General features: G+C 41.7%; 1 pseudogene; it reads left to right on the top strand.

Annotated features, from left to right (window-relative positions):
* Positions 1-17,756, top strand: part of LOC133065288 (pyruvate dehydrogenase (acetyl-transferring) kinase isozyme 1, mitochondrial-like) — a 48,258-nt pseudogene extending 30,502 nt beyond the window's left edge.
* Positions 17,757-18,640: the final 884 nt, after the last annotated feature.

Genomic DNA, 18,640 nt, shown 5'->3' on the forward strand with positions numbered 1-18,640 from the left:
TTATCACAAGGACTGTGGCCATAAAGATCAAGGTCTAGGAGAAGGACATTCATCGGACCAAAATGAAATGTGACAGGAAATGCCCAGAAGGGAGTGTTTGGAGGTAGAATTTTCTATTTATGGTATAAAGAAGTGTTCTGTGATCCGATCACTTCAGAAAGTGTGGACTTAAAATGTCTGAAGGATTTCTTTATTTTCAGAACTCCTCTGAGTCTTTCACAGCTTGATAATCTCAGATGTGTGCCGTGTTCCTCCTCCTTATTTGAACTTGGGGTCTTTGCAAAGTGAGTTATGTTCAGGGCAACCCTCTTGAGGGTTAGCAAGAATGCAAAACTTGACCATGGTCGTGCCTCTAGAAAATTGTACAGCTAGGATGCAGAGTTTATCTTCAGAGCCTGAGCTCTTAACATTGTATGAGGTTTAGCTTCTTAGAGCTGTACTCTCCAACTTCCTTCCTATGATGGAGGTGTATTTTAACAAGCTGTTTGAACAGGGTCATCGCAGGCATAGTAAGAAGGAAGGTGTGCTTGGGGAAACATAGTTGGGAAAAGCAATTGCTCTCTAAACACATGGGAGAGTTGGGAGCCTGCTTTATCAAGTCCCAGCTTTCCTCCACGACTGTCTCCATTTGAAAGTCTCTGACACTTGAAACGTCACACTTCAAAAATCAGGCTCCTCGTCTTCCTCTTCAAATAGTGGTAGGACACTCCTGGTCCTCCACTTTTATACTCTTCAAGAGATCTTTATACAAACTCAATTTTTTGACAACACCTTCCAAACTGTCTGATCCATCTATCCTTTTCTTGTCAATTCTTTTGTCCTTAAGATCTCTAAAAATGTTTCTTCTAAACAAATTTATTCCAGTAAAACTGCAGTTTCAATACACAATGTATTCTTATTCTGAGTACCAAATTTCATATTTTAGTTTCTGAATTACTGTTTGAGATAATTGGCTAGTTTTTAAACATGATATTTATTTCCAGTGAAAGTGGTATATTTTTCTTGAGAAATCTACACTCAGACATATACACATTTTTATGTGTTCATAGATTAACTTCAGATATTATAACTGACCATCCTTAAGCATCTGTGGAATAATGCTCTATTATATAAGATATGCTATTTGTGGATCAACTAATAAAAGCTTAGAAGTAAAAAAACAAAAAAGTTTCTTCTTTGCCATTTCTACTTTATTAGGTCTGATTAGAAGTGCAGGGAACTCTCTGGCAAGCCAGTGGTTTGGGGCCTTATGCTTTCATTGCCAAAGGTGAAGGTTCAGTCCCTGGTCAGGGAACCAAGATCCTGCAAGCTACATAGTGCAGCCAAAAAAAAAAAAAAAAAAAGGTGCCTCACTCTAGTCAAACATCAAATAAGAAGGTAAGCACATTTTATATGTTGACAGCAGGGACTTATTATTTCTAAGGACTAGTTTCTAGAAGCTACTTGTAGTCTTAATTACTCCCTAGAGGAACATCTTATTATCAATTATATCAAAGTCAAAATCATCTATTTAGCATTTAGATAGATAAGTGTTAAGAGTGAGTCACTCAGTCATGTCTGACTCTTTCTGACCCCAAGAATTATAGCCCACCAGGCTCCTCTGTCCATGGAATTCTCCAGGCAAGAATACTGGAGTGGGTTGCCATTCCTTTCTCCCAGGGATCTTCCTGACCCAGGGATCAAACCCATGTCTCCTGCATTGCAGGCAGATTCTTTACGGTCTAAGTCCCAAGTGAAAGTGAAAAGTGAAAGTGAAGTCACTCAGTCGTGTCCAACTCTTTGCGACCCCATGGACTGTAGCCAAACAATTCTACTGAATAGATCAACTTGTTCACATGATCTGGAGGTTGTTGGTTGTCTTGTGAATAACTTAGCTAGACCTTACTAAACGCAGTTGAACTCAAAGTTGTATTTTTTGCAGACCTGCTACATTGCACAGGAAGTTGGCACTGATAACTCATTTCTTTCTGAAAAAAATCTCTTAGGGCTTTCATGCTTTAGAGAGTGAAATTTTGACCTCAACGTTGTGACAGTCTGAACATTCGAAGAGATTAAGAATACTAGTGATTTTTAAGTATGTGATGGGAAAACAGTAATAAAGTAGTTGTTTATTTCCCATGTTTATTGGAATATTCATTGTTTTAGATGTTTGGGATTCATCAGTAAATAAAACAAAGTCCTTGTTCTTAATTCAAGGAGAGACTGATATTAACAACTTGGAAATGTATATTTTATTTAATTATGTATTTATTTTTACATTTTGGCTGCCACCAAACACAGCATACAGAATCTTAGTTTCCCAACCAGGGTTGGAATCCATGCCCTCTGCCCTGGAAGAGTGGAATTTTAACCACTGGACCACCAGAGAAGTCTCTATATTTTAAATAATAAAGCCAAACATGAAAAAAATCCAGGAATTTTGTATCCAGTGGTGTGTTTGTGTTTAACAGTTGACTCTGGAAAAATTAAAGAGATCTGACTTGTGCTGTTTGCTGACGTGGTGTAAATACTCCCACTATGGCCAATTTCAGCATCAAGGAGATGTCAGTGAATGCAGAGTTAGGAATACCTATGCAAACACAGCTCTCAGGCACTGTGTGAGCCAAATCCAGCACACCATGGAATCCGAATCAACTCTGTTATCTTCCAGATTTTCAGATGGCTCCAGAAGGAAAGTTATTTTAAAGAAAACTGGAGGGGAAAAAAGCAAAAAAAAAAAAAAAGCCCTAAAATATACATAAATACTACATAAATCATGTTTATAAGGAAGACCTCTTTACTCTTTTAACATCTGATATGAAGAATAACAAGTTCTATAAAGGCTCTGTTCGTGTACAGTTTAAACCTTTAAAACTGAGAAAAAAAATTTCAAGCACCTTTTCGGTCTGAAACCCTTTGACTTATTCCTAGCTAAATTGTGTTATTAATCACAAAGTTTTAGTGATAATTTTTCAGCAATGAAGAACAATGACCATTTATTGAGTCCTTAGTATGGACTAGATATTTTAATGTGTTTTCTGGATAGTAAGTCTGCAAAGTAGCTATTATCCTACTTCAACGGTAAAGAAACTGAGGTTCCAAGACATCAATTTACCCATTAATAATATCGCCCACTAGTAAATTCAATCTAAGATTCAAATCAATGTCTATCCAATTCAAACACCTGTGTTTTTTTCCCTGTCAAAAGCCGTTGGTTTATGAACTGGCTCAAAGTAAAATCTAATTTTCAGAAATGCTTGATGCATTCATTAATTCTCTGGACATGTAGGTCTTAGGACTCTAAAGTGGGAGGTAATTTTATATTGTTTTATTCATCCTGATGCCTTTATGTGTGATTTTTTTAATTTATTTTTTAACTGGAGGAAAACTGCTTTACAATGCTGTGTTGGTTTCTGCCATACCACAATGCAAATCAGTCATAATTATACATATATCACCTCCTTCCCTTCCCCTCACCTCACCCTCCTAGATCATCACAGAGCACCAGGCTGGGCTCCCTGTGTTATCTAGCACCTTCCCACCAGCTATCTATTTTACACATGGTAGTGTATATATGTCCATGCGACTGTCTCCATTGGCCCCACTTTTTCCTCCCCACACTGTGTCCATAAGTAATTTTAAAGTCACAGAGTCAGGTCCCCTGGTGTAGGTTTACACATTAGCAGCCCCTGGAACACCTTGGCAGCAAAGCATACCTCACTAAGCCTGCAGGCAGGATCTCTGGTGCTTATTCATCTCACAATACCTCCTAGGTTGTTGAATATTCTACTGGGGGCAGGGCACCTAGGTGTGGAGGTGGGTGGGGTCCAACCCTGGGCAGTAAAATGCAATCCCTCTTCCTATTCCTGCACAAAAGTAGCTCAGGGCTTCCCATGCAACTGGGACACACCGGGACTCTGAATCCCTCTAGTGAACCCTCAAAAGCAATGGATACTCTAAATAGAGTTAATAGAATTTTACAACTGGAGAGGACTTCAGAGGTTATTTAGCTCAACCTCTCATGAGCATATGCATGCTATAGTCGCTCAGTGGTGTCTAACCCTTTTTGACCCTTTGGACTGTAGCTTGCCAGGCTCATGTCAAGACAAAGACAACAAGGCTCAGTGACTTTCCAAAAGCCTTATAAGTGGTTTTCAACCCAAGCCATGTGCCACTGACATCTGGTCCCGTCAGGCACTCTCTCCACCAGGCCCTGTGGTACTCGCTCTCTGATGAGGAAACCAGCAAATACTAGTCCCCAAGGAGGACCTTTTACAGAGTTAATACCTTGAAGGCAGCAGTAGAATGGTATAAAAAGCACCCCCAAATCCCAAGCTTTCGTAGCACAATAAGTAAAATGGAACAATAACAATATCTGTACTTTCCTACACAACTGAAGTTTCCCCTACCAACATGGTCAGCTTAATAGTAGTGCCTTAAAGGTTTATAACATTTTACAATTTGTGGAATACTTTTTCACTTATTATGTCATGATTATGAAACGTATTAAGTAGCCAGGGAACCTGGGTTTGATTCCTGAGTTGGGAAGATCCCCTGGAGAAGGAAATGGTAACCCACTCCAGTATTCTTGCCTAGAGAATTCCATGGACAGAGGAGCCTGGCAGGCTATAGTCTATGGGGTCACAAGAGTCGGACATGACTGAGTGACGAAGCGCACACACACACACATTTTATAAGTGAGGAAACTGAAGTTCAAAGAAGTTCAGATGTCTTGCCACATGATAAGTGACAAAGAGGGGACCAGAGCTTTGGTCTACCTCCTACTCCAGTGCTTTTTTCTCATAATATCTAAGAAGGGGCAACAGAATAGTGGACTTTGATAGATTCACATTAAAGAAAACCAAGGCACACAGCTCTCATTTAGAGACTTTATCCAAGATGATATATACCATCTGCTGCTGAGGCCCAAGACCCAAGCATTCCACTTGCTAGTCTTCCACCCACAACATAGGGTTCCCTGCACCTTTGTTACTTCCATGAACAGAACATTTGTTTATATACACCAAATATGCATACACCTCTCCAAATCTGGCAAACATTCTGCGAGGCAGTGCAACTGGAAAAGCTAATATCTCAAAAGTATTTTGCTTCTGCCAAATTCAAACCCCATGCATCTGTGTAATGTATCTTTTTCCATCCCTTGTATAATGAGTTTGAACCTTTAAGAAGTTCAGTTCAGTTCAGTTCAGTCTGGTCACTCAGTTGTGTCTGACTCTTTGCGACCCCATGGACTGCAGCATGCCAGGCCTCCCTGTCCATCACCAACTCCTGGAGTTTACTCAAACTCATGCCCACCGAGTCGGTGATGCCATCCAGCCATCTCATCCTCTGTCATCCCCTTCTCCTCCTGCCCCTAATCCCTCCCAGCATTAGGGTCTTTTCCAATGAGTCAACTCTTCGCATCAGGTGGCCAAAGTACTGGAGTTTCAGCTTCAGCATCAGTCCGTCCAATGAACACCCAGGACTGATCTCCTTTAGGATGAACTGGTTGGATCTCCTTGCAGTCCAAGGGACTCTCAAGAGTCTTCTTCAAAACCACAGTTCAAAAGCATCAATTTGCATCCTCACCAATAGAAGTAACAGAGACTCTCTCGTGAGCCTTTGATGAAATAATTATCTGGCAGTTAACAAGCAAAGTCCTTCCTGCCAACTTGGAATCACACCCAGAAAAGAGCTGGGGAAAATTTCAAGATACATGTTCAGAGTGTGACCCTTGAAATGTGAGTTACAAGAATTACGGCTAAAAGAGAAATATCTATTTTCATGAAGGCGGGGCAGAATTTCAGTGTATCTTCTAGTGAGTATGCTTATGCTCTCCCTTGTGTCTGGGGAGATAAGATTCCAACACTTACCGTTAGGACATCATGCCATAATCGAGGGTGGAGGATATAAACCAGATGTCAGGAGAACTTTCTGCTCTTGTTTACCTAGATGATAATAATATGCTTTACTCTCTTTGAGTGTGTCAAAAGTATTTACTCTTGCAAACCCCCATAAATTCATTTATATATTTTAGATTGTAAAGGTTTCAAAGCAGAATTCATTAATCTTGATGTATCTGTTAAGGAAGTACCTAGTCACTACAGAGTATGTGGAAATGCAGAAAGACTTAAAAAACAAAAACATCACCCAAAGGCATTTGCTATATTCTTAGGGATGCAATTGAAAGAGTTGGATAAACAATCTTTGTTTCCATGCTTTTTGGTGATATCATCATCCCTGGGCCAGTTATTAAATATATTATGGAAGTAATTCTAATCTGCTTCTGAATCCAAATTGTGTAGCCTCTGCAAAATAGTATCTCAACATGCTTCAGAATTCTGGCGCTACACACACACACACACACACACACACACACACACACACACATATATACTGTTGTTGTTATTCAGTCCCCGAGTCATGTCTGACTCTTTGTGACTGCGTGGACTGCAGCCAGGCCTCTCTGTCCTTCACCATCTCCCAAAGTTTGCCCAAGTTCACGTCCATTGCGTCAGTGATGCCGTCCAGCCATCTCATCCTCTAACAACTTCTGCTTTCAATCTTTCCTAGCATCAGGGTCTTTTCCAATGAGTCAGCTGTTCACATCAGGTGACCAAAATACTGTAGTTTCAGCTTCAGCATCAGTCCTTCCAATGAATATTCAGGGTTGATCTCCTTCAAGATGGACTGGTTTGCTCTCTTTGCAGTCCAAGGGACTCTCATGAGTCTTCTCCAACACCACAGTTCAAAGGCATCAACTCTTTGGTGCTCCACCTTCTTTATAGTCCAGCTCTCACAACCATACATGACCACTGGGAAGACCATAGCCTTAACTATACAGACCTTTGTTGGCAAAGTAATGTCCCTGCTTTTCAACACACTGTCTAGGTTTGTCATAGCTTTTCTGCCAAGAACAAAACATCTTCTGATTTCATGGCTGCAGTCACCATCTGCAGTGATTTTAGAATCCGAAAAGAGGAAATCTGTCCCTACTTCCATTCCCCACCCCCACTACTTGTCATGAAATAATGGGACCAGATGCCATGATCTTAGTTTTTTATTATTTAGTTGTAAGCTAGCTCTTTCACTCTCCCTTGTTCACCCTTATCAAGAGGCTGTTTAGTTCCTCTTCACATTCTGCCATTAGAGTGGTATCATCCACATACCTGAGGTTATTGATGTTTCTCCCACCTATCTTGATTCCAGCTTGTAACTCATCCAGTCCAGCATTCCTCATGATATGCTCAGCATATAGATTTAACAAACAGGGTGACAGCAGACCACCCTGTCATACTCCTATCTTAATCTTAAACCAATCAGTTGTGCCATACAGGGTTCTAACTGTTGCTTCTTGACCCACATACAGGTTTCCCAGGAGACAGGTAAGATGGTCTGGTATTCCCATCTCTTTAAGAGCTTTCCACAGTTTATTATGATCCACACAATCAAAGGCTTTGAGGTAGTCAATGAAACAGAGGTAGATGTTTTTCTGGAATTCTCTAGCTTTCTCTATGACCCAGCAAATGTTGGCAATTTGATCTCTGTTCCTCTTTTTTTTCTAAACCCAGCTTGGACATCTGGAAGTTCTTGGTTTGCATAATGCTGAAGCCTAGCATGCTAGATTTTCAGCATGACCGTACTAGAATGGGAGATGAGTGCAATTATCCGATGGTTAGCACAGTCTTTGGTACTACCCTTCTTGGGAATTGAGATGAGGATTGACCTCTTCCAGTCCTGTGGCCACTGCCCGGTCTTCCAGATTTGCTGACATAATGAATGCAACACCTTGTTGGTATCATCCTTTAGGGTTTTGAATAGTTCTATTGGAATTCCATCACATCCACTAGCATTATTAACAGCAGTGCTTCCTAAAACCCACTTGACTCCACTCTCCAGAATGTCTGGCTCTGGGTGACTGACCACACCATTGTAGTAATCTGGTTCATTTAGATCTTTTTTGTACCATTCTTCCATGTATTCTTTCCATCTTTTCTTGATCTCTTTAGCATCTACTAGGTCTCTACAATTTCTGTCCTTTATTGTGCCTATCTTTGGGCAAAATGTTCCCTTGATAACTCCAATTTTCCTGCAGAGATCTCTAGTCTTTGCCCTTCTGTTGTTTTCTTCTAGTTTTATACACTGTTCACTGAAGAAGGCCTTGTTTTCTCACTGTGCTCTTCTTTGCAAATCTGGGTTTACTTGGATATACCTTTCCCTTTTTCCTTTGCTTATTGTTTCTCTTCTTTCTTTAACTATTTGTGAGGCCTCCTCTTCATGACTCAGATAACCACAATGGTGTTATCACTCATCTAGAGCCAGACATCCTGGAATGTGAAGTCAAGTGGACCTAAGAAAGCATCACTACAAACAAAGCTAGTGGAAGTGATGGAATTCCAGTTGAGCTATTTCAAATCCTGAAAGATGATGCTGTGAAAGTGCTGCACTCAATATGCCAGCAAATATGGAAAACTCAGCAGTGGCCACAGGACTGGAAAAGATCAGTTTTCATTCCAATCCCAAAGAAAGGCAATCCCACAGAATGTTCAAACTAACGCACAATTGCACTCATCTCACACTCTAGCAAAGTAATAGTCAAAATTCTCCAAGCCAGGCTTCAACAGTATGTGAACTGTGAACTTCCAGACGTTCAAGCTGGATTTAGAAAGGCAGAGGAACCAGAGATCAAATTGCCAACATCCGCTGGATCATTGAAAAAGCAAGAGAGTTCCAGAACAATATCTACTTTTGCTTTATGGACTATGCCAAAGTTTTTGACTGTGTGGATCACAACAAACTGTGATCTTCAAGATCCTTCAAAAATTCTTCAAGAGATGGGAATACCAGACCACCTGACCTGTCTCCTGAGAAATCTGTATGCAGGTCAAGAAGCAACAGTTAGAAATGGACATGGAGGAGAAGGAAATGGCAACCCACTCCAGTATTCTTGCCTGGAAAATCCCATGGACAGAGGAGCCTGGTAGGCTACAGTCCATGGGACCGCAAAGAGTCAGACACAACTGAATGACTTCACTAGATCCTGCATGCAGCCAAATAAATAAACAATTAAAAAAAGAAAGAAAGAAATGGACATGGAACAATAGACTGGTTCCAAATCGGAAAAGGAGTACGTCAAGGCTGTATATTGTCACCCTGCTTATTTAACTTACATGCAGAGTACATCATGAGAAATGCCAGACTGGATGAAGCACAAACTGGAATCAAGATTGCCGGGAGAAATATCAATAACCTCAGATATGCAGGTGACACCACCCTTATAGCAGAAAGTGAAGAAGAACTAAAGAGCCTCTTGATGAAAGTGAAAGAGGAGAGTGAAAAACTTGGCTTAAAGCTTAACATTCAGAAAACTAAGATCATGGCATCCAGTCCCATCACTTCATGGCAAATAGATGGGGAAACAGTGGTTGACTTTAATTTCTTGGGCTCCAAAATCACTGCAGATGGTGACTGCAGCCATGAAATTAAAAGGCAATTGCTCCTTGGAAGAAAAGCTATGACAAACCTAGACAGCATATTAAAAAACAGAGATATTACTTTTTTTTTTTTTATTAGTTGGAGGCTAATTACTTCACAACATTTCAGTGGGTTTTGTCATACACTGATATGATAAAAAACAGAGATATTACTTGACCAACAAAGGTCCATCTAGTCAAAGCTATGGTTTTTCCAGTAGTCATGTATGGATGTGAGAGTTGGACTATAAAGAAAGCTGAGCACTGAAGAGTTGATGCTTTTGAACTGTGGTGCCGAAGAAGACTCTTGAGAGTCTCTTGGACTGCAAGGAGATCTAACCAGTCAATCCTAAAGGAAATCAATCCTGAATATTCATTGGAAGGACTGATGTTGAAGCTGAAAGTCCAATACTTTGGCCACCTGATGCGAAGAACCAACTCATTGGAAAAGACCCTGATGCTGGGAAAGATTGAAGGTGGGAGGAGAAGGGGACGACAGAGGATGAGATGGCTGGATGGCATCACCGACGCAATGCACATGACTTTGAGTAGGCTCCAGGAGTTGGTGATGGATAGGGAAGCCAGGCATGTTGCAGTCCATGGGATCGCAAAGAGTCAGACATGATTGAGCAACTGAACTGAACTGAAGGCCTCCTCAGATAACCATTTTACCTTCTTGCTTTTCCTTTTCTTTGGAATGGTTTTGTTCACTGCCTCCTGTACAATACTGCAGACCGCTGGTCCATAGTTCTTCAGGCACACTGTTTACAAGTTCTAATCCCTTGAATCTGTTCATCACCTCCACTGCATATTCATAGGGGATTTGATTTAAGTCATACCTGGCTGGCCTAGTAGTTTTCCCCACTACTTTAGTTTAAGCCTGAGTTTTGCTATGAGAAGCTGATGGTCTGAGCCACAGTCAGCTCCAGGTCTTATTTTTGCTATTGTATACAGCTTCCTCATCTTCAGCTACAGAAAACTGTCCTCAATTTGATTTTGTTATTGGCCAATTGGTGATGTCCATGTGTTAAATCATCTCTCATGTTGTTGAAAAAGGGTGTTTGCTATGACCAGTGCATTCTCTTGGCAGAATTCAGTTAGCCTTTGCCCTGCTTCATTGTGTCCTCCAAAGCCAAACTTGCCTGTTATTCCAGGTATCTCTTGACTTCCTACTTTTGCATTCCAGTTCCCAATGATGAATAGCACATCTTTTTTTGGTGTTAGTTCTAGGAGGTCTTCTAGGTCTTCATAGAACTGATCAGCTTCTTAGGCATTGGTGATAGGAGCATAGACTTGAATTCCTATGATGTTGAATGGCTTGCATTGGAAATGAACCAAGATCATTATGTCTTGAGATTGCACCGAGGTAGTAAATCTCAGACTCCTCTGATGACTATGAGGGCTACTGCCTGTCTTCTATGGGATTCTTGCCCACAGTAGTAGATATAATGATCATCTGACTTAAATTTGCACATTCCTGTCCATTTTAGTTCACTGATTCCTAAGATGTTGATATTTATTCTTACCATCTCCTGCTTGACCATGTCCAATTTACCTTGATTCATGGACTTAACGTTCCAGGTTCTTATGCAAAACTATTCTTTGCCGCATCGGATTTTACTTTCACCACCAGACACATCCACAACTGAGTGTCATTTCCGCCTTGGCCCAGCCACTTCATTCTTTCTGGGGCTGTTAGTAGTTCTCCTCCACTCTTCTCTGGAACATATTGGACACCTTCAGACCTGGGGGACTCATCTTTCAGTGTCATATCTTTTTGTCCTTTTATACAGTTCATGGTGCTTCCCTTGTGGCTCAGCTGGAAAAGAATCTGCTTGCAATGCGGGAGACCTGGGTTCGAACCCTGGGTTGGGAAGATCCCCTGGAGAAGGGAAAGGCTACCCACTCCAGTGTTCTGACCTGGAGAATTCCATGGATTCTACAGTCCATGGGGTCGCAAAGAGTTGGACACGACTGAGCAACTTTCATTTTCACTTTCACCACAGAAACTAATACAACACTGTAAAGCAATTATATTCCAATTAAAAAAAAAAGAAATTCTGTTTAAAAAAAAACAGTAGTAAGGGAACCACAGCTTTATTAAGTATATAAAATTATCTCAATGAAGTATGCAGATATTAGGTATGAAATGAATACACAGGGCCAAGCAATAGTTTCAGTAAGTAATTGGATACATTTAAGTCATGGCTTAAATTGATGATATATGAAGACACATTATGCTATTTCTTGGAACACTTTGAGAAAAACTACTCTGCTGAGCAAAATAATTTAAAAACTTGTATAGAAAGTTGGCATTTGAATTAATTCTGCATGCCAGAGCACAGTAACATGAATCTGCTGCTCTCTAAACTCTGTCGAATTGCAAGATCTCCTCTTGCCAATCTGTTTGTTTGCCAATCTTTATCGATTACTTGGGACAATGACTTTGAATACTGACTTTTGAGGTTTTCTTGCGCTTACATACTACCTGACTTTGCAAGAACTTCTTCAATCTGTATAGGTGTCATCAGATGTTAGGAATTTGAAATTTTAAAGACCCAGAAAGATAGGATCTTCCAAGGTGGTGCTAGTGGTAAAGACCATGTCTGTATATGCAGGAGACATAAAGAGACATGAGTTTGAACCCTGGATTGGGAAGATCCCCTGGAGAAGGGCATGGAAACCCACTCCAGGATTCTTACCTGGAGAATTCCATGGACAAAGGAGCCTGGAGGGCTACATATAGATCATGGGGTCACAAAGAGTCGGACACCACTGAAGCAGCTTAGCATGCACACGCATACCCAATGTCTTAATAACTGATTTATTGTATATATTGTAATCAATTCAGAGAAGGAATGTAAATCCATTTCCTGTTGCTCCATTTCGGGGCTTCCCTGGTAGCTCAGGTGGTAAAGAATCCACCTGCAATGCAGGAGACCCAGGTTCAATTCCTGGGTCAAAAAGATCCCCTGGAGAAGGAACAGGCTACCCACTCCAGTATTCTTGGGCTTCCCTGGTGGCTCAGCTGGTAAAGAATCCGCCTGCAATGTGGGAGACCTGGGTTTGATCCCTGGGTTGGGAAGATCCCCTGGAGAGGAAATAGCTACCTACTGCATTATTCTTGCCTGGAGAATTCCATGGACTGTATAGTCCATGGGGTCACAAAGAGTCGGACACGACTGAGCAACTTTCACTCACAGAAAGATACACCTCTATTGCTACAATATGGAACTCTTTCCAAAATAACTGTGAAAATCCAGCAGCATTTTGCCTGCAGTAAAGAGCAATTTCTATTCGAGAAAGATTTGTGAAATGTGCTAGACAGGTCTTCCAGGAGGGAGAAATCCTGCATTTACACATTACACTGGTTGTGTGCCTGTCACTTATGGTAACAGTCATGGAAAGAAACAAGGAAATGTGCAGCTTTTTTTGTAAGGACTTTCTGTCACTGGGCCTATGTTCTCTCTTGCTAGTCTTCTTACTTTGGGAAACGCTAGAAATAATTCGACAAGAACTTCTTGTCTTGAGATGACTAAAAGATGTTCCCACCTCCCACCTCTTTCTCCTCCTGTAAATCATCCAGAAACAAAAACAAAAAAGAAAGCTAAAAAAAAAAAAAAGAGAAAATTATCCATCTTTGATAAAGTCAGGAGACTTCTGATACCCAAAACCAAAACTCCACTCTCCTCTGAAATAAACAGGCTTCCTTCCTAATCAGATTATGAGGGACGCCCGACAGTCCACACCCCCTTCTTCCCATGTTGCCCTACCCCAGTACACACATTCACACACACACAGTCGTGCATATACATCTACCACACACATTCACATACCACACAAACACACACACACGCTCACACCTATTACACGCCATACACATACTCACACAAACACATGCCATACACTCACACATACAGTCACACACATACCACAGAATACATACATATATCACACATCATACACACATATGCACATACCTCACATGCACTCACACATACAACTTCCAGTCAGTCTTTCTGTGCCCCACTTTTAAATATGAGATTTTGGGATTGCTAGGTATTTGAGAAAATGTTTCAGCAAACAAGAGGCCAAAATGAACTGAGGGAAAAAAAGAATTCAGAGGAAATGAATCAAAGTTAACATGAGTTAATATTAATATCCTGAGATGAAAAAACATAGCCACAAGTATAGGAATTTTTTTAAAGAAAGGTGTCATCAGAGTGCAAGAAAGACCTCATCTCTTTGAAATTAAAAATAGATAAGTCAAAAAAATTAAGTCAGTGGAAGGTCGGAAAGCTAAAATTGAAACCCCCTCTAAAAGTAAAATAAAGGGATTAAGATGGAAAAGGAGAGGCGGGTATAAATGTCAAACATTGGGACTTCTCTGGCTGTCCAGTGGTTAAGACTCTGAGCTCCCAATGCCGAAGGCAAGGGTTCAGTCCCTGGTTGGAGAACTATTATTAATAAGATCCCACATGCTGCCTGAGGTGGCCTAAAAAATAAAAAATAAATGTCAAATATCACTGAGGAAGTCCAACATCTAAGTAACAGGAATTCAACAGAGAAAAGAGTGAGAAGAAATGGTCAGAGAATGAATGTGAGGAAATTCCTCAAACTAAACTATAAACCCCTAGAGTAAAAGTACTCCTCAAATACCCAACACAACCCATGACAGGAAGACCCAAAATAAGACATATTATAATAATGAAAGTTCACATTACTGAGCGTAAAAAAAATCATAGACTTCTGGAGACAGAATGGAGCAGAAGATAAGGATTTGGATGCCACATGAGAACGCATTGAATTCTCAAAAGTAACACTGAAGACCAGTGATTAAACAACAAATGAAGAACACATGAGAAAGGAGAGGAAAGACCTTCTAATGCATTCAGTAAATTTAGAGAGAATGATCGACTTCAAAAATTACCATTGCAACTAATGTATGAATAACCGATTTAGGTAAGAGTCATCCATGAATGTGGAAACTAGTTGTGGTGTCTCCCCCCAAATTACTTCCTTTGAGACAACTCTTACATGAGCTAGGCAATTCATGTTTGATCACCTCAGCTCCATGAGCTGGCTACCACTTTGGTATGCCCACTCTACAGATTAGGAAGTATCCATGGCCACATGTTCTGGAGACAGAACTCAAATCCAGCCAGAATTCATCCCCCGAACCCCATGACCTTCTGCCTGGGCTGAGAAGGGACTCTGGGGTGACCCCAGCCTCAGGGTGACCAGGTGTCTGGTATCCTAAACTCTAGTGGGTGAGAGAGGACAAACTGTGGGAGGTATGTGTGTGGCTTTGGGGGCCCCATGACAATTGCCACTGGCTGGCCATTGAGGTGAGATGTGGAAAGGACAACAGCTGTTGCTCTGGTTCCTCATCCAGTCCCCAGAGTTCAGGCTCAAGCCTCCTGCTTTGCCTTTAAAAGCAGAGTTAGCAGCGGTGTTATCTGCATTGGCCAGATAGTCATCTCCTCTCTCATTTATCTTTGCCCTTGTAAACACGGGCTCAAACCACTCCAGTCACCGGAAAGCTCATGTGTCTTTCTTCCAGGAGCAGGCACGAAGACCAGGGTCCATCTCCTGTGTTGTCCATGCACTTCAGGGCCAATCTACACAGGGCCTGGATTCAGCTGTTCCCAGTTATCTCTGAATGAGCCCTATAAATAACTACAGAGATACCAACAGGATTACAAGAAGGTTTCCCTCATACCGCTTGGATGGTTAAACATAAACATTCCAGAACACTACCACTTTGAGAATCCTGCTTTGAGAAGTGTTTCTTGTTTTAAGGATCGCATAAAAGTAGAAGGGTCGCAGAGCCTCTGTCTTTCTCTGGATAGTCCCAATTCTAAAGCAACGTGTCTGTTTTCAGCTTTAGACGAACGTCTTTGTGGTTACATGAGCTCATGTGACGGCCAATAGAGTTTGTTGAATAAAATAAGGATCCCATGCTATCAATTTTTCAACCAACAGAGCACCAGTTTTATTAGAAGCTCTGCAATAAAGACCACCAACAATAAGGAGAGATATCCTTACAAAACTATAGCAAATAGAAGTTCTAGCAATAAATAAATAGTCCAGACTGACTAGCAGGCTTCTTGTCAATTTGATGATCCTTTTTGATAAAATATCATTCTTTTCCTGGTTTTCAAATCATCCTTTATTGCCTTTTCATGCTGCCTCATTTACATGGAGACCCTGATGCTGGGAAAGATTGAAAGCAAGAGGAGAAGGGAACGATGGAGGATGAGATGGTTGGATGGCATCACAGACTCAATGAACATGAGTTTGAGTAAATCCTGGGAGTTGGTGATGGACTGGGAGGCCTGGCGTGCTGCAGTCCATGGGGTCGCAAAGAGTCAGACATGACTAAGCGACTGAACTGAACTGAAAATGACATTTTAAAAAATGTTTTTCATAAAAATTAAGTAGAAAAGTACAAATAGCCCCATAGTGGCATTTTTAAAGATTGTTTATTGAGAGTGCATTATAGTATCCAATTGAACAACAAAAAAAAAAATATTAAATTCTGTTTACAAAATGCTCACCGCATGGGTAGATTCATGTTTTCCGGTTGGAACGTAAAATTCAAGAAGGCTCAAGGCCGGGCTCCGGGAAGGCGGGCGGTGGCCGCGCCTCCCCACCCCCGAGGCCGCCACGTTGCTGACGTCCCGCCCTGCCCAGGCGCCCGGGCCTGGCTCCTGGGGCGGACCTCGGCAGGAGGCTGGAGCGGCCGGCCCAGGCCCCGGGCGCGGCGTTCCGGGCCAAGGGCAACTTCTGCGCGCTTCTCGCAGTTCCAGGGCGCTGCAAGAAGCAGTTCCTGGACTTCGGATCTGTGCTTGCTTGAGAAAAGACCTCACTTCTGTTTCTGCGGCAAGAGGTGCCTGTGAGATTGGCAAATACAATGAAATACAATCTCCTTCCAGATTATCTTCTCTGGACACCATCAGTTCAGTTGCTACAGAGCTGGTTTAAGGACAAAAGTGCTGAAGATGCTAAAACTGTTTATGAGTTTACAGATGCAGTGATACAGATCAGGAACCGACACAATGAGGTGATTCCCACAATGGCTGAAGGTGTGGTTGGGTACAAGGAGAGCTCTCGGGTGGATCCTGTCATCAGCCAGAATGTTAAGTAATTTTTGGATCCTTTCTACATGAGTTGAATTTCAATTAGAATGTTACTTAATCAGCACTCTTTATTATTTGGTGGAAAAGGCAAAGGAAGCCTATCGCATCGAGAACACCTTGGAAGCATAAATCAAAACTGCAATGTGGTTGAACTTATTAAAGATGGCGATGTGAGAGTTGGACTATAAAGCAAGCTGAGCACGGAAGAATTGATGCTTTTGAACTGTGGTGTTGGAGAAGACTCTTGAGAGTCCCTTGGACTGCAAGGAGATCCAACCAGTCTATCCTAAAGGAGATCGGTCCTGGGTGTTCATTAGAAGGACTGATGTTGAAGCTGAAACTCCAATACTTTGGCCACCTGATGTGAAGAGCTGACTCATTGGAAAAGACTCTGATGCTGGGAACGAGTGAGGGCAGGAGGAGAAAGGGACAACAGAGGATGAGATGGTTGAATGGCATCACCAATGCAACGGACATGAGTTTGGGTAAACTCCGGGAGTTGGTGATGGACAGGGAGGCCTGGTGTGCTGCAGTTCATGGGGTCGCAAAGAGTCAGACACGATTGAGCAACTGAACTGAACTGATGAAAATGCTAGGCGTCTGTGTGATTTGTATTATATTAAAGAGTCAGAAAAATGGAAAAAAAAGAGTCAGACACGACTGAGCTGAACTGAACTCTCCCAAACTAGAAGTGAAGAACTAAATGAATGCAGTGAGAGCAAGGATGGAGCATCACGCCGACAAATGTCCTACTCAGGTCCACATCACACTGGGTAAGGAGGATTTGACTGTGAAGATGAGTGACTGAGGAGGTGGTATTCCTCTGAGGACAACTGACTGACTCTTTAACTACACGTACACCCCGGCACCCCGGCCTCATGTCGAGATGTCCCGAGCAGTGCCCCTGACTGGTTTTGGTTATGGATCGCCCATATCACATCTTTATGCACAGTACTTCCAAGGAGACCTAAAGTTCTCTTCTCTAGAGGGCCATGGGACAGAGGCAGTCATCTACATTAAGGCTCTCTCAACACAATCAATACAAAAACTCCCGGTGTATAGCGAAGCTGCCTGGAAGCATTACAACACCAACCATGAGGCCGACGACTGGTGTGTCCCCAGCAGAGAACCAAAAGACATGACGACATTCTGCAGTGCCTAGACACACTTGGGGCCCCTGGAAAATCCAGATGTGGCTTTTTATTAAATTTGGAAGGGGTGGTGTTCAGAGAAAAAAAAAAATTTAAGGAATATCACCTCTTAGAGCAGAACAATTTATCTTAGCTAATTAACACAAGAGGGTGGGGCACTTATAGCATGGAGTTCAAGGTCACTGAGAAAGACTGTGTGTTCCTTTGATGCCACAAAGTGTCAGAATGTCTGAAATATGCATGCAGTGTTTCAGGTTGAAGTTTGAACAAACCCTTGAGGCCTTTGGGCTTCTACAATTTAAAATAATTTTATCAACTATCAACTGTCCCCACCCCAACTCCTCCCAAGTTTTGCTGTTTTGTCAGGTTTCATGAAGACATTATATCTAACTATATATGTTTTCACCCTTCCCTAAGCCAGAACACATAAGCTTCCAGAACACATGTTAACTAATCTAGACTGTATCCTCTTTGCAACTTTCATCTCTTTATTATTAGAGAGGAAATTGCTTTACTTAATCAGAAGGTAAGTTGGAGACCCAAAAGGAAACTTTAAACATTTTAGGAACATTTTTTGAGGTCATTTCAGTTCAGTTCAGTCACACAGTCGCGACCCCATGGACTGCAGCACGCCAGGCCTCCCTATCCATTGCCAGTTCCTGGAGTTTACTCAAACTCATGTCCATTGAGTCGGTGATGCCATCCAGCCATCTCATCCTCTGTCATCCCCTTCTCCTCCTGCCTTCAATCTTTCCTAGCATCAGGTTCTTTTCAAATGAGTCAGTTCTTTGCATCAGGTGGCCAAAGTATTGGAGTTTCAACTTTAGCATCAGTCCTTCCAATGTATATTCAGGACTGATTTCCTTTAGGATGGACTGGTTGGATCTCCTTGAAA

Source organism: Dama dama, chromosome 11, assembly GCF_033118175.1.
Source record: "Dama dama isolate Ldn47 chromosome 11, ASM3311817v1, whole genome shotgun sequence".
NCBI lineage: Eukaryota > Metazoa > Chordata > Mammalia > Artiodactyla > Cervidae > Dama > Dama dama.